Source organism: Zalophus californianus, chromosome 2 (assembly GCF_009762305.2).
Source record: "Zalophus californianus isolate mZalCal1 chromosome 2, mZalCal1.pri.v2, whole genome shotgun sequence".
In the NCBI taxonomy this organism is placed as follows: Eukaryota; Metazoa; Chordata; class Mammalia; order Carnivora; family Otariidae; genus Zalophus; species Zalophus californianus.
Window position 1 is genome coordinate 118,981,156 of NC_045596.1, and position 15,005 is coordinate 118,996,160.

General features: G+C 36.2%; 1 protein-coding gene and 1 non-coding gene across 4 annotated transcripts in view; both read right to left on the reverse strand.

Annotated features, from left to right (window-relative positions):
* INPP4B (inositol polyphosphate-4-phosphatase type II B) overlaps positions 1 to 15,005 on the reverse strand; it is an 808,823-nt gene that overhangs the window by 473,857 nt on the left and 319,961 nt on the right. The window lies entirely within an intron of this gene.
* On the reverse strand, positions 9,917 to 10,024 carry LOC113926055. Its single transcript, XR_003521140.1, has one exon. It is a non-coding gene; the product is annotated as a U6 spliceosomal RNA (small nuclear RNA).

Below are 15,005 nucleotides of genomic sequence, written 5' to 3' on the forward strand. Positions count from 1 at the left end.
GAGGGAACACAAGCGGGGGAGTGGGAGAAGGAGAAGCAGGCTTCCTGCAGAGCAGGGGGCCCGATGCGGCGCTCGATCCCAGGACCCTGGGATCATGACCTGAGCCGAAGGCAGACGCTTAACCGACTGAGCCACCCAGGCACCCCGCGCTAAGGGTCTTCTTAATTTTCGTCATTTTCTCCTGCTGTTCTCAAAGTTCTCACTAGGTGAGAACTCCCTCCACACTAACACAAATATTTTCAGGGACACTGTCTGAGGCCCAGCACTCCATATTTGGAATAGAACTCCAAAAGGCAGTGGGATGACAGAATCCTGCACCCAAAGAAGGGAAGGAATTTAGAAAGAAACTAATAAAGTAGCTTTCACACTGTCCTCCTCAGAAACCCAGCAACCCTCAGTAGGAGTTACCTCAGAGTGAGGAAGAGAGGGCTAATCATGTGGGCTTGAACCAGAACACTCCGTTTTCCTCTGACATATATGTATATAATAAGCACATGATGACCAAAGGATTCCACGGCTGAACAAAAGCTTGAAAACCACTGAGCCAGTAAATGTGAAGGCCCTTTGTAAACTGTAGTGTGATTTACAAATGCTAGTTGCTAATATTATTACTGCTGTTTCTTGGTTCCTGTGAAAATTTAAATGCTTTTTTATTGGGAAATTGTTTAATTAGATAATAAATCTCAAGAAAAGGCACTGTTCCAAGTTAAAGATTTATTTTTGTCTCCACCATTCTGTGCAATAAGCACATTTAAAATGCTTCCTAAAAGGATTCATTTAGTAGAGGAAGCTCAAGCATTTGACTAAACTTTTCCATCACAAATTTAATTTACATGGGATCAACCCAGTTAGTCATCTTCTGGAGTAAAGAATTTCACCACACTTCCTGGTTGTTAGAATATTCAGGAAAATGTTTCCTGCCTCCTTCAGTTAGAAAGTGAGGCTCTTAAGGATCTCCATTCAATTACTTCCACCTACATATTTAATCCCAGGTTATAGCCAAATGCTAAAGAATATTGAAAAATAATAGCAACAGGAATCCAAGTTAACTCAATACACATTGTTTGTCCTAAAAAGGAGCAATACAACGATAGGATACTGTGTGGGACTTACATCAATAATGATAGCAAAGTCCTATAATGCTTGCTATATGCCAGGCATTGGTCTATGTGCTTTATATATATTAATTCATTTATTCCTCACAACAACCTTATGGACTTAGCACCATGATTATCCTCTTTAACGATGAAGCCTTGAGAGAGTAAGTCACCTGCCAGAGGTCAATGTTGGGGCTAGGATTCAAACCCAGGCAGAGTCTAGAGATGATCATACGTTTTGATTTTTAATTTCAGAGAGATCAGGAATAAGAACATATATTTTTATCAGAATTCTGCCAATTGTGAGCATGCTTTCATGCTTGATATCTTCCTTTTGCCCCTCCGAATCCATACCCCACATTTTTTCTGTCTTGCTCCGTGCTCCAGAGTCTGACCTATATGAAGAGCATCAGTAAGCTTCCAGCTGGGTTTAGTACTGGAGATTAGAGGTCAGCAGCAGCGTGAGGACAGCACATTTATTCTCCTGGTTCCTCCTAGTCGGGTCACTACGGGTCAGCTGCCTCCCTCTGTTGAAACCACAGCCCTTCAAATGACTCCCTTCACTCTGGATGCTGCTACCTCTCTCTTCCTCTGCTCCTAAAAACCTAGAGATAACAGTAGCTCGCTGCTATTACAGTTGCTAGGGCACTGAACCATTTTTGTTATTTTCCCTAAATCCCGAACACATCTTTGTACATAGGCTTGTTATTAAACTTTCCTCAGATCAGGAATCTGAGCAGATTCATCTTTTCATCTAGTTTACATATGACTGGACAAAAAAATAAATGTAGTATAAACCTCACTATCCCCATTTTCCACCTTCTGCCCAACAGACCCGGGAAATAAATTCTAGAGTTATCCAAAGAGAGCTACATTACTCCTACTATAAGTCTACATGAAAATTAGTTTTCAATTTCTTGATTTTTGTAAGAGGCCAGGAACTGAGGTCTACAAATAGAACACATTTTTATTCTAGTAACAGTCATTGGGTCTATAAAGGAGTGTCCAGCTGCAAGGCAGTAGCAGACCTATTCATTTTGGACGTTGGTCTCTTTGAGGTGGATGACCCTGTTGAAGCCTTGATTCAGGTGTCATAAATCACGCACTTAGCCTAATTAAGTATAAAAATATCTGATGTTTCGCAGCTGATAAAACTGGATGTTGACTTCCTGGAATCAGATAGTAAACTATATCCAGGAAATGTGATCCCACGGTGCAGAAGGATACCAGGTGCATCCTTGTTTCCCCTTCAATCTAATTAGCAGTTCATCAGAAACAATGTATATCTACAAGTATGTCTTGGTCTCAAACAAAGACACTGAGCGTCTGAACTGACCTTAACATCTCTTATTCGAAACATCTCAAGTTGATCTTGTCATTTACTTTAGCAGCTTACCCTGTGGTGAGAATGGAGATTGTTTCCATTGAAAGGGATGTAAGAACAACATGCTGAGCCATAATTCCGAAACCATGGTTACCCTCCCACTCTTCTCCCTTAATCCACCTTTATCGGCTCATACCTCTTCACTGTTCCACTCCTGGTTTTCATGCTGAAAGTCTAGCTTTACAGCTATGATTCAGCTGCTTGGCTAGAATGATGCATTTCCTTTTACTATGACTTGATGTTTGCAAAGTTAAATGTATGTGGAGGTAAATTACTCACTGTCTTTGCTTACAAACCTCATTGTTTCAACATCAAAATATCACAAAAGTCTTAAAACCAATGATGTATGTCTACCAGTGGAATAGATACAACAAACTGATGTCTCTCTGAATTACAGTTTCATAGAACAATGGCTAGAGATGGATGCATAATATTGACCCATTTCAGCAATAAGTATCTGGGGAATCTCTTGGGGTACTTCTGGACTGGCAAGAAGCAATGACTATGACCAAAGGTTAAAAGACAAGAACACTGGATCTTACTTTTCTAATTCTAGCTCTGTCACCTTCTTGATGTATGACACTAGAGTTGCCCCATCATAAAATGACAACTTTCTGCATGACCTAGATTTCAGAGTTATTGGCATGAACAAAAGTGACTTATTTGTACAGACAGCAATACAAAAAAAATCTGTGCTACTTCACCTTGCAAAAATCAGTCAGAAATTATTTTCAGTGATTGAGATCTTCATTGTCCTGAAACAAAGTCAAGGTGCAGTGTTTCATTCAAATTATACATGCCTTTTTCTTTTCCTCCTTACCTATAGTAGCCAGCCTCTAAGGTAGTCTCCTCCAATAACCATCATTTTCTGGTATTCACACACTTACATAGTTCTCTCCCACACTGGATACCTGTATATCCAATGTGATATTGCAGAAACAATAGTATGTGATTTCCAAGGTTAGTTCATAAAAGCCACTTGGCCTCTGCCTTTTTCTTGTATCATTCACTCTGAGAAAAACCCGTTGCGGTGTTAAGAGGGTACTCAAAGGGATAGCCCAAATGATGAGGAACTGAGGCCTCCTCCTGAAAGTCAGCACCACCCACCAGTCATGGGATTAAGCCATCTTGGAAGCAGATCTTCACACCCCAATCAAGCCTTCAGATGAATGCAACTCCAACTGACATCTTGACTGTTACCTCATAAAAGATCCCAAGCCAGAATCCCTCAGCTAAGCTACCCCTAAATTTTAGATCCACAGAAACTATATGAGACAATAAATGTTTGCTGCTAAAAGGCACAAAGATTTGTGTTTGTGTGTGGGGTAATTTGCTATGTAACAATAGATAACTAAAATACTATTCATTCTGATTTTCTTTTATACAAGGTTTACCTTTCCCCCCCAACCTGACACTACACACATATTTTTCAAGCAAGACTTCCATATAGGTATGGCAAAATGGCTAGGAGCAACAGGAAGGCATGAGCACTTTGACAATGACACAATATTAGAGAATTAATACTCTAAGATATACATGTCCATAGTTGCACCTGTACAAACCGTGAAAATCCATCTGAAAAATGTCCTCATCCAAAAAACTGTTTACAAAAATAAACACTTCATGCTTATCTTCATAATGTATCTGCAACTCTAATTTATTTGTAACATAGTAGATTATTCTAGTGTCTTTAACAGCCTAAGTGGAATACTGGTGATATCATTTTATTACCCAGACAGTTATAAGTAGTGAGTTAATATCCTGCCATTAACTCCTGTTAACTCCCAGATTTGAGTCATATTATTTCAGCAGATAGTGAAATGAGTTAGACAGTTGAGAAGAACATCTGGCTGAAATACTGCAAAGGTCTACCAGTGCTGAAACCAAATATGAGTTTCTTCACTGGCAGGAAAATTTCAAACAATTACTAATCGTAACTTTACTCTGAGTCATGATAACATTATACAAAGGGTACTGAAGTACTAACATTACCAGAAGCACCCAAAGCAGATAATGTATCATTCTTCCCCACCTACCTCTACTCTATATAAAATCAATTTATTATTAACATTCCAGTTCAATAATAAAAGATAGTACAGTTAGAGAAGATACACATTTACTATGTATATCACTATACTTCCAAGGCTAAAAGAACAAAACAGATGAAAAGTCACATCTCTAAAAACTTTTAGGTACCTGTAGAATTTTTTAGTGAAACCATTTAAAAAGAGTTCTCAGCATTAGATTCCAACATAATAACAAGTCTGAAAACACAGATTACTTTCTTAGTATTAATATGAATGATACAAGATACAAGAATTCTAAATTAACCTGAGTAATATTAAAGGTATTGAATTATACTTCACATGAGATTTTACCATATACAAATTTAGTTTCTGTAAAGGGCAGGACTTTTCTCTTATGTATGTCCTAAAACAATTTTTAAAGAACTGTAGAAATTATAATAAAATGAAAAATTAAAAAAGAATGAGATTCAAGTGTTTTACCTTTAAGCAAACAGCAGTAGAATTGTACCAAATGCAAAATGGTATAAATGGTAGAAGTTATGAAATGAGAATCACAGAGTGCTTTTCTGAAACACTCAAATGGACAAGGGTTAACTTATTTACTCTTGGTGCTAGATCTTGCATATCTACTTTAAAATTTTGATATTTCCATTTAACATTTGTATTTAATATATTTGTAAATTGTCAAAAGATTAGAAATGAGGGAAATTCCTTTCTGATATTAAGTTTGGCTAACAGTGTTTTAGGTGTGGGCAATGAAAAATAAAGTATAAGTCAACAAATTTTTGCTTAATCAATTTTATTTACTGTTGTGTCAAAATTATATCCTTGCGAACCAAAGAGATATACTTAGTATTTATAAATCTTCATATGAATTAATTCTTTAATAAAATTGTGAATGGATTTATGCTCAATATAGTTTCAAAGGGGTTCAGTTCTTTGAGAACTCATTCATGATTTAATTCTGGGAAATGTTATGCATTGCATTATATATACTTCCTATATATTATGAAGCTATCAATTCTCTTTAGCTATTTCACAATACCTGTTGGATGAGGTGAATCAATAAATGAAGAAAGGAAGTTTCCAGCAACTAGTTCTGGCAATGTTCTGTCATCGATATATTCCATTTGTTTGAAAAATACTGTTAATCTTGTGTTGATCTTTGTGTTCTTGAGTTTTGCTTTTTATTTCCATCTAAAATTATATGTAAGGATTGCTTTCACTACTTTCTCTCTCTTCAAAACCTACGTTGAGTATAATGGTTTGCACAATAATTTCTCAGAAAAATCAAACAAGCTATCAGAGTATTTATTACATATACGTCCATTACATGTCTAGCTAAAAGGAGTAAGACAGGTCCTAATTCAAGAAGGTGGAGAATATAACCAGAGAAATCAAGTTAAATTACATGAAATAATTAGAGAAAGTTAAGTGCTATGATGTATAACAGCATCTCCCAAAAGATCCTTGAGATGTTAATAGATGTTTTATTAAAAAAAAAAAAAGGCTTCTATGGTCAAACAAGTTTGGGAATTATTTCATAAGACATTACCCTCTTGGCAATTCACAATGTCCATTAGCATACTAATGACTGAAAAGTTTTGCAGCAAAGAAAACGGTCATATTTTGACTAAGCCAGAATATTTCAAATATCTTTCATCATGGATGACTTTGTTAAAATGTTCCCTTTTTGATCACAAAAATTTTATAAATGAAGAGAAAAATAACACAAGTATTTGCCATATTAATTTAACAAGCATTAGCATTTTGCCATATTTGGTTCAGATTTTTTAATCTAAATAAAAAACAAAAGATTACTTATACAATTACGGCCAACCCCCATCCCTTTTTCCTTCCCCTTCCCCAGGTGTTACCATCATCCCGAAATTCTTCTTGTTATATATTTTTCTTGTTCATATATTTACTTTAACTCATATGTTTGGATTCACAAATAATATATAGGATTCCTGTGTATTTAAGTTTACAAAAATAGTATCATTTTTGTGTACACTGTGATTTACTAATTGTATTCAAAATTATGTTTATGAGATGGATCCATGATAATGCATATAGATTTTGTTTATCTGTTTTAACTGAGGAATTGTGCTCTTTGTATAAATATACCACAAAAATTAATTATCCAATAACCTATTAAGAATATGTGGCTTAGGGGCACCTGGGTGGCTAAGTTGGTTAAGCGTCTGCCTTCTGGTCAGGTCACGATCTCAGGGTCCTGGGACTGAGCCCCACATCAGGCTCCCTGCTCAGCAGAGAGTCTGCTTCTCCCTCTCCCACCGTCCCTCCCCCTCACTTGTTCTCTCTCTCTCTTTCTCTCTCTAATAAATAAATAAAATCTTTAAAAAAGAACATGTGGCTTGCTCTCAATGTTCTCCTATTCCAAGAATGTTGTGATAAACATCCTTGCACATACATCTTTGTATGTCTGTTGAGGAGATGTTTCAGAGTATTTACCTAGAAGCAGAATTAATAAGTCATAGGTATGTACATTATCAATGTTAGTAGATATTTCAAACTTCTCTCCCCAAAGCAATTGAACTAAGTTACACACCAACCAGCACACCACAGGAATTCCCAGGGATTCCCATCTCTGCAAATGCTCAGACATACCAATCTGATGTGTATGGACTTACATTGTGCTGATATACGATATGAATTTCCCTTATTATTTTTGAATTATGAACATATTTCCATAAACATATTGGCTATCTGGTTTTCCTCTTTTGTGAATCATGAAGACTTAACAGTTAATTATATATTTTCTTACCTAATCCTTCATTGTTCAAATTCACTGCAAATAACTTGCCTGTCTTATGGTTTAACTTTCATTTTCTTATCATTTTTTTTTTATTTCGACAGGTGTTCATGTTTACCACTTGTGTGACATTTGTACTTTGGCATCTTATGTTTTATTTTGAAATTTTCAGTTTTATTTTTTACATTGAGGATTTTATTCCATCTGCTATTTATTTGTGTATTATGTCGCACAAGCATTTAATTGTCCAAGTGACATTTCTTGATTAATCTATCCCTTCTGTACTGATTGCTAATGCCACCTCATCATATACTAAGTCTTTGTAACATAAAGGAGATCTTTAGTAGTTGAGAGAAGGGAGAGGGCTCACTATTGCACTAACCTAATCATAAATGAGGGACTGCATGAAAGAGGTGGTCTTCAGTCAGTGTCTGATTACAAGATGGACATAAAGGCATGGGTTTTGGTGTCAGACAGACTTTCATTTAAATCCTTTCTGTAATACTCACTACAAGTGAATTAATCTTGCTGCAAATGAATTTTTCCCTTGTAAGTGGGGATAATACAGATGATCTAGTAGCATTATTTAGTGAGATAATATATTTAAAAGTGGTTACTATATAGTCTTGCATATAGCAGGTGTTCAAAGTAGTTAGTAGTGATTGTAATTCCTACTCTTGCTAGCAGTAGTGATAGGAATGGTAGTGGTATCTGATTAGATCAATAGCTGTCAGTTCGAAAAGCTAAAACAAATCTGAAGGACATTCTTAGGAAAGCAAACAGAACTGGGGAACTGTCAGATTGTAAGGTAAGAATTGGAGATGACTCTAAGCTGCAGTTTGGAGGACAAGATGTAAGAGGAATTGGAGATACTACTTTAGGATGGAGGTTCTCGAAGGGCGGTTCCAATAGCAGAAATTCCTGAAAACTTGTTAGAAATGCAAATTCAAGACCCCAGACTCATTGATTCAGATACTCTGACCAATATGCGGCCCAGTAATCACAACTGGTTTTAACAACCCTCCGATGATGTTCAAGTTTAAGAACCACTGGTTTGGAACATGATGAGTAATAGGTGGCGCTGAGAAACCAGGTGAACACGATGCATGAAGAAATTATGAAGGTGAAGATGTGGATTTCTCAGAGAGTGAGGTTCTCCTTTTCTGATACCTTTCCTTGCTTCTAGTTATTGGTTTTATTATGCTCAACGGCTTCCCAATCTCAGAATCATTTCCCAGCATTCAAGTTCTACTTGCCATCCACCTACTGGGCAAAGTAATGCCAACTTTGCAACCCTTAATCACTCTCTGTCCTTCCCACAATTTCTCTCCTACATCCTTCTCCACCTGTTTTCAGCTTGGAGGCTCCTCGGGGAGGGGAATTTATCTGGCACAATTTCATCGAATATTAAATACCATGTACACTGACAGAGTTTTATAAATAATAAATGAGGGTAGTAATAGCCTAGAACCCAGATTTTAATAGCAGGAATCCCTGGTCATTAAATATAAAACAGTTATCCATCTATCTATATATCTTGTGACCCTTCTCTGACCCCTGAAAGATAGAAGTCTGCAAAGAACATGCTGTATCTGTACCACTTAAGAGCACTTTTATTTTAAAAACTAATTTCATCTTGAAATCAATAGGTGTGAGTGTGAAAAAGAGATGAGCAGTAGCCAGCCACAGAAAATATTTACTTATTTTCAGATTTTTCATTGTGTTTTTAAGGAGTTTTATCAACTCCTTGGTAGAAATCAAGGTGGAGAAATAATGAGAGATTTCAGTATAACAGTCTATCAGAGGTCTGGCTAGAGTATTATTTTTGGCCATAATGTGTCAATCAGCTACAAAGCATCAGCTCAGCCATAGTGACAAGGATCAACTGTGTAGACATCTGAGATAAGTTAATCTACCATGACATGCTCTAGAGTAGGATGCATACAGGAATATCACCTGCATTTTAAACTAGTGCTGACTGCTTTGTATCATCTAGGGGTCCATGTTTAATAAAACAAACTCAATCCTCAGGAACTTGAAACATGTTATCCCTATCATTTAACAATACAAGATAATTCTGGTGTGTTTCTTATTATGTTTTTTCCTTTGCTTTATAATTTGTATATTGATGCATGGATAAATGTGAACTTAGAATCTATAAAATGCATATGATAGCATGTAAAAGGTAGGCCAATAATATATATCTTTTATTATCACTTTATATAACATGTTTAACAGTAGAAATAAAATTAACCTACAAGGAAAAAACTTTAATTTTTTAAAAACATTTTGGATAATTGAATACTGCTGCCTTTGTGATGTGAAATCATGATTCTTCACAATAAAATCAATGTACTTTGGTGTTTAATTTATTGACAAGCACAACCAGAAGTTTCAAAGCAAGTTCTAGGGTTCAAATTGCCTGTTAATATTGTTAAAGAAAATTTAAAATATTACCCATATGAATTTCAAACGCATGAAGAGAAAGAAAACACACAAAGCAACTAGCAATGATTTTTATCTTAGTGGAAAGATAATGCATAATTTTTGATTTATACATATTTATTTTCTAAATTCCCTATCATAAAGAAGTATTATTATTATTCATTACAGTACCAATGTTAGTAATAAGAGACAAGTGAAATATGTACTTGGATTTGCATGTCATCCTTGCATAGGGGCCATGCTAATCTTCTCTGTATCATTTCAATTTTAGTACACGTGCTGCCGAAGCAAGCATGAAATATGCACTTGGAAATAGTTTTAAATCTTACTCAAGCTGTACCAGATTCCTACTTATAGAACTCACACAAAAACATACACCCACACACATACACAAAAACATATTAACAGTGCCTTCCTCAATGATTAAGAAATAAGATGCCGATGTGACTTGGGCAGCAAGTCACAGTGATAATAAACACTGTTTTGATATATATACTCCTGTATGGATAGTAAACCCGGGGGTGAAGTGTTTCAGCAGTCCTGAATTGATAAGCAGAGTCAATTCATGTGCATGTACTCTATAGGCAGAATTTCAAAACCTTATAAAAAACCAGTTTTCTTTTTTAAATGAAAATTTTGCATTGCCTTCCCTTGAGCAACTTTACTATGTTGTAATATATAGACTAGGGATGGCAAATTAAAATTCATCTGATGTGATAATTGGGATAGTCCATAGCAGCAGCTCTGAGAGTATAATCCTCAGATCCCCAGGGATCCCAGGAAACTTTTCAGGAGTTCTGTGAAATCAAAGCAATTCTCAATACATCATTTGTCTTTTTACTGTGTTGGCATGTGTCCTCTTTTACTGTGTTGGCATTTGCACTGACTGTACAAATACAGTGGTGGATAAAATTACTGGGTGCTTAGAACAAATTGAGGCATTAGAATCAACTCGTACTAGCAGATTTTGTATACTTCATCACCATGCACTAAAATTCATTCTAAGAATATCTTTGATGAATTAGTAAAAATTCATAGTTTTTTACATTAAATCTTGGAACTTAAGGACATACTTTAATATTCCATGTGACAAAAATTAAGCATATATATAAAGCACTTCTAATGAAGTAGATAGTTGTATTAGTTATCTATTTCTGAACAGTTTGCCCCCAAACCTATCAGCTTAAAACAACATACATTTATTATCTTCGTTTCTGTAGGTCAGGAACTCATGTACTGCTTAGCTGGGTTCTTGGCTCAGGTTTCTTACAAGGGTGCAATCAAGGTGCCACCTGGGACCACAAGCATGTCAAGGTCTAACTGGAGAGAAATGGATCCCTCCCCATTTCCAACCTTATCCATGTGGTTGTTAGCAGGATTCAGTTACTTGGGGTACTTGGACTGAGGACCTCAGTTCCCTACAGTTATTGGCTGGAGGGCACCCTCCATTCTTTGCCAGGTTGCCCTTTCCATGGGGGCAAGCATTTGAGGAGAACCAGAGAGAGAAATCCAGCAAGATGGAAATCATAGTCTTTTATATCCAGTCACAGAAGTGACACTCCTCACTTTTGCCGTACTCTGTTTGTTAGAAGCAAGTCACGAGCAGCCAGCTCTTTCAAGGGGAAGGAATGACACAAAAGCATGATTTCCTAGGGGTGGGGATCATTAAGAGCCATATCAGCAGCTGCTGTCCATAATGGTCATCTCTGGGAAATACTGTTGTATTTCAACTTGTGTTGCAAGTTGAACTAGCTGCTATTTTCATTACATACCATTTTTACTTGAAAGAATAATTAACCTAAAAACTATAATTATTCAGGCTTGAGAATTTTGCTGATATTTGCAGAATTGAGTATTTCTTGAAAATAGACAAAGTGAGTTTTGCCACTTCAAGGAAAAAAATGTTGATACTCAAAACTCAGGAAACAAACTGAGGGTTGCTGGAGTGGTGGGGGGTGGGAGGGATGGGGTGGCTGGGTGATAGACATTGGGGAGGGTATGTGCTATGGTGAGCCCTATGAATTGTGCAAGACTGTTGAATCACAGACCTGTACCTTTGAAACAAATAATACATTTTATGTTTAAAAGAAGAAGAAGAAGAAGAAGAAGAAGAAGAAGAAGAAAGCAGGAAGGGAAAAATGAAGGGGGGGAATCAGAGGGGGAGATGAACCATGAGAGACTATGAACTCTGAGAAACAAACTGAGGGTTCTAGAGGGGAGGGGGGGATGGGTTAGCCTGGTGATGGGTATTAAAGAGAGCACATATTGAATGGAGCCCTGGGTGTTACACACAAACAATGAATCATGGAACACTACATCAAAAACTAATGATGTAATGTATGGTGATTAACATAATAAAATAAAATTTAAAAAACCTCAATGGAATTTGAATATTCAAAAGAATGCTAGAATTTTGTAAAACGTGTATCTGGCAACAGTATCTTAACAATTTCTTGATACATAAAATTTTCTCTAAAGGTTTTGTTAGCAATACTAAAGAATGTTGGATTTTGATAGTATATAATGAAATGTGTTAACATTTAGAAGATCTGCAAAACTCAGTGAGTCAAGGTTTTTCAAATGAACAAATGGATGCCTTTCCAGAGTCATGCATATGCCCACCGGTGATGGGTCTCAAGGAGGGCATGTATTGCATGGAGCACTGGGTGTTATACCCAAAAAATGAATCATGGAACACTATATCAAAAACTGATGATGTACTGTACACTGACTAACATAACATAATAAAAAAATAAAGTGCAAGATAAGACTAATGGTTTTAGCCATTCTGACAGGTGTAAAGTGCTTTCTCATTATGGTTTTGATTTACATTTCTCTGGTAACTAGTGACAGTGAGTATCTCTTCATGTGTTTTTTGGTCATCTGTATTTTTTTTTTTTTGCGGGGGGAATGTGTATTCAGGTCCTCTGCCCCTTTTTAATTAGATTATTTTTTTGGTTTTGAGTTGAGTAAGTTCTTTATATATTTTGGATATTAATCCATTATCAGATATGTCATTTGTAAATATTTTTCCCATTCAGTAAGTTGCCTTTTTGTTTTGCTGATAGTTTCCTTAGCTATGCAGAAGCTTTTTGTTTTGATTTAGTCCCAATAGCTCAAATTTGCTTTCGTTTTCCTTGCAGGAGGAGGCATGTCTAGAAAAGTGTTTCTATGGCTTCTGTCAAAGAAATTACTGCTTATGTTTTCTCCTATGAATCTTATGGTCGAACCCTGAGAAATGTCTAGAATTGTTGAATTGTTATATTGCACACCTGAAACTAATATAATACTGTATGTTAATTATACATGAATAATAAAAAGACAGACCAATGGATCTCATGTATCAGTATGAGAAGTTCATTAATATGATTTCAGTTCCACATTGCAATTCACCTTTAAAAAACTACTACTTACAGAGTTCTAGTGTAGTATCAAAGAAGAATATCCACAATTATCTGAAAAGGGTATTAAAATACTTCTCCCTTTACAACTATATAATATAATTACGTGAGGCTGGATCTTTTCCATATACTTCAACCATAACAAATAGCAACAGTTTGAATGCTGTGAAAGCAGATAATGGGAATCCAGCTAGCTCATATAAAACCAAACATTAAAAACATTTACAAATATGTATAAAAGGACCACTCTTCTCATAAAACTATTTTTGCTCTGGAAAATATAGTTTTTTCATTAAAATATTTTATGTGGGGCACCTGGATGGCTCAGTCATTAAGCGTCTGCTTCAGCTCAGGTCATGATCCCGGGGTCCTGGGATGGAGCCCCGCATCAGGTTCCCTGCTCCGTGGGAAGCCTGCTTCTCCCTCTCCCACTCCCCCTGCTTGTGTTCCCTCTCTTGCTGTCTCTCTCTGTCAAATAAATAAAATCTTTAAAAAAAATAAATAAAATGTAATATTTTATGTGGACATAAAATGGATTTATTTTTAAGTGAATTATTTAAGAATGTCTATTTTAATTTCTAGCATGATAAAAATTGATAGATAACCCCACATAAACAAGAACTCTTTGGGATGTCAAGAAATTTTAAGATTGTAAAAAAGATCCTGAGATCAAAATGTTTGAGAACCTTTGGGCTAGATTTTGCTATTTTGACAAAGTAGCCCCCAAATCTCGGCCAGCTTACACAAAATGATCTCTCATTCACACTACAAGTCCATTGGTGTTGGCTGAGGGAATGTGCTCATTGTTTTCTCAGGAGACCAGGCTCACAGAGAATATATTTCATCAAGATTCTACACTCATAGGGCACCTAGGTGGCACAGTTAGTTGGGCATCAGACTCTTGGTTTCAGCTCCGATTGTCATCTCAGGGTCATGATCTCAGAGTCGGGGGATCAAGCCCTCTTGGGCTCCATGCTCAGTGCTGAGTCTGCTTGGGATTCTCTCTCCCTCTCCCCTCAAATAAATAAATAAATAAATAAATATTTAAAAAAATGCAACACTTCAATAACAAGAAAAATGGCAGGATGGCAAAATTTGCAAAGGCTTATAAACGTTACCTGGAAGTTACATATGCTACTTCCACTAACTAGTCATCTTTCTAAGAAAGCCACATGGTCACCCCTAACTTCAAGCAGCAGTAACACTTAATTTTGCCATATACCCAAAAGAAAATCCAGAAATATTTAGTGAACAATACTAATGACTACCATGCATGCCAACTAATCCATACACTGAGTTATAAAGGATTATGAGAGTGCATCTTAGATAGCTCCAGAAGCTTATTAGCTTTTATTGCTGCTGAAACAAACTAACCACAAATATAGTGTCTTAAAGCAACACAGATGTACTTTCCTATGGATCTGGAGGTCAGACAGCCTAAAATCAGAGTGTGGACAGAGATGCATTCCTTCTGGAGTCTCTAAGGAACAATCAGGTTTTGCCTTTTTCAGCTTCTAGAAAATGTGAACTATAGCAATATTTATCCCTTAAACCAAAAGTAATTGAGCACCTGCTAGGTATGAGGCACTATTCTAAATGCTGGGGATGCTAGGCTGAACAAAAGTCAAAGTCCCAACTATTATAGGGCTTACATTCTAGTGGGAAAAAGAAATGAAGAGGTAGATAAACACACATATATACTAGGAGATTGATGTGTACAACGGGGAAAATTAAGGCAGGAAAAAGTAATTGAGAATGATATGAAAGGTGCTATTTTAGATAAGGTGGTCAGAAAAGGACTTTCTGATCAGACAGTGATTGAGTACATCCCTAGAGAAAGTGAAGGAACAAATCACAATACCTAGAGGCAGAACA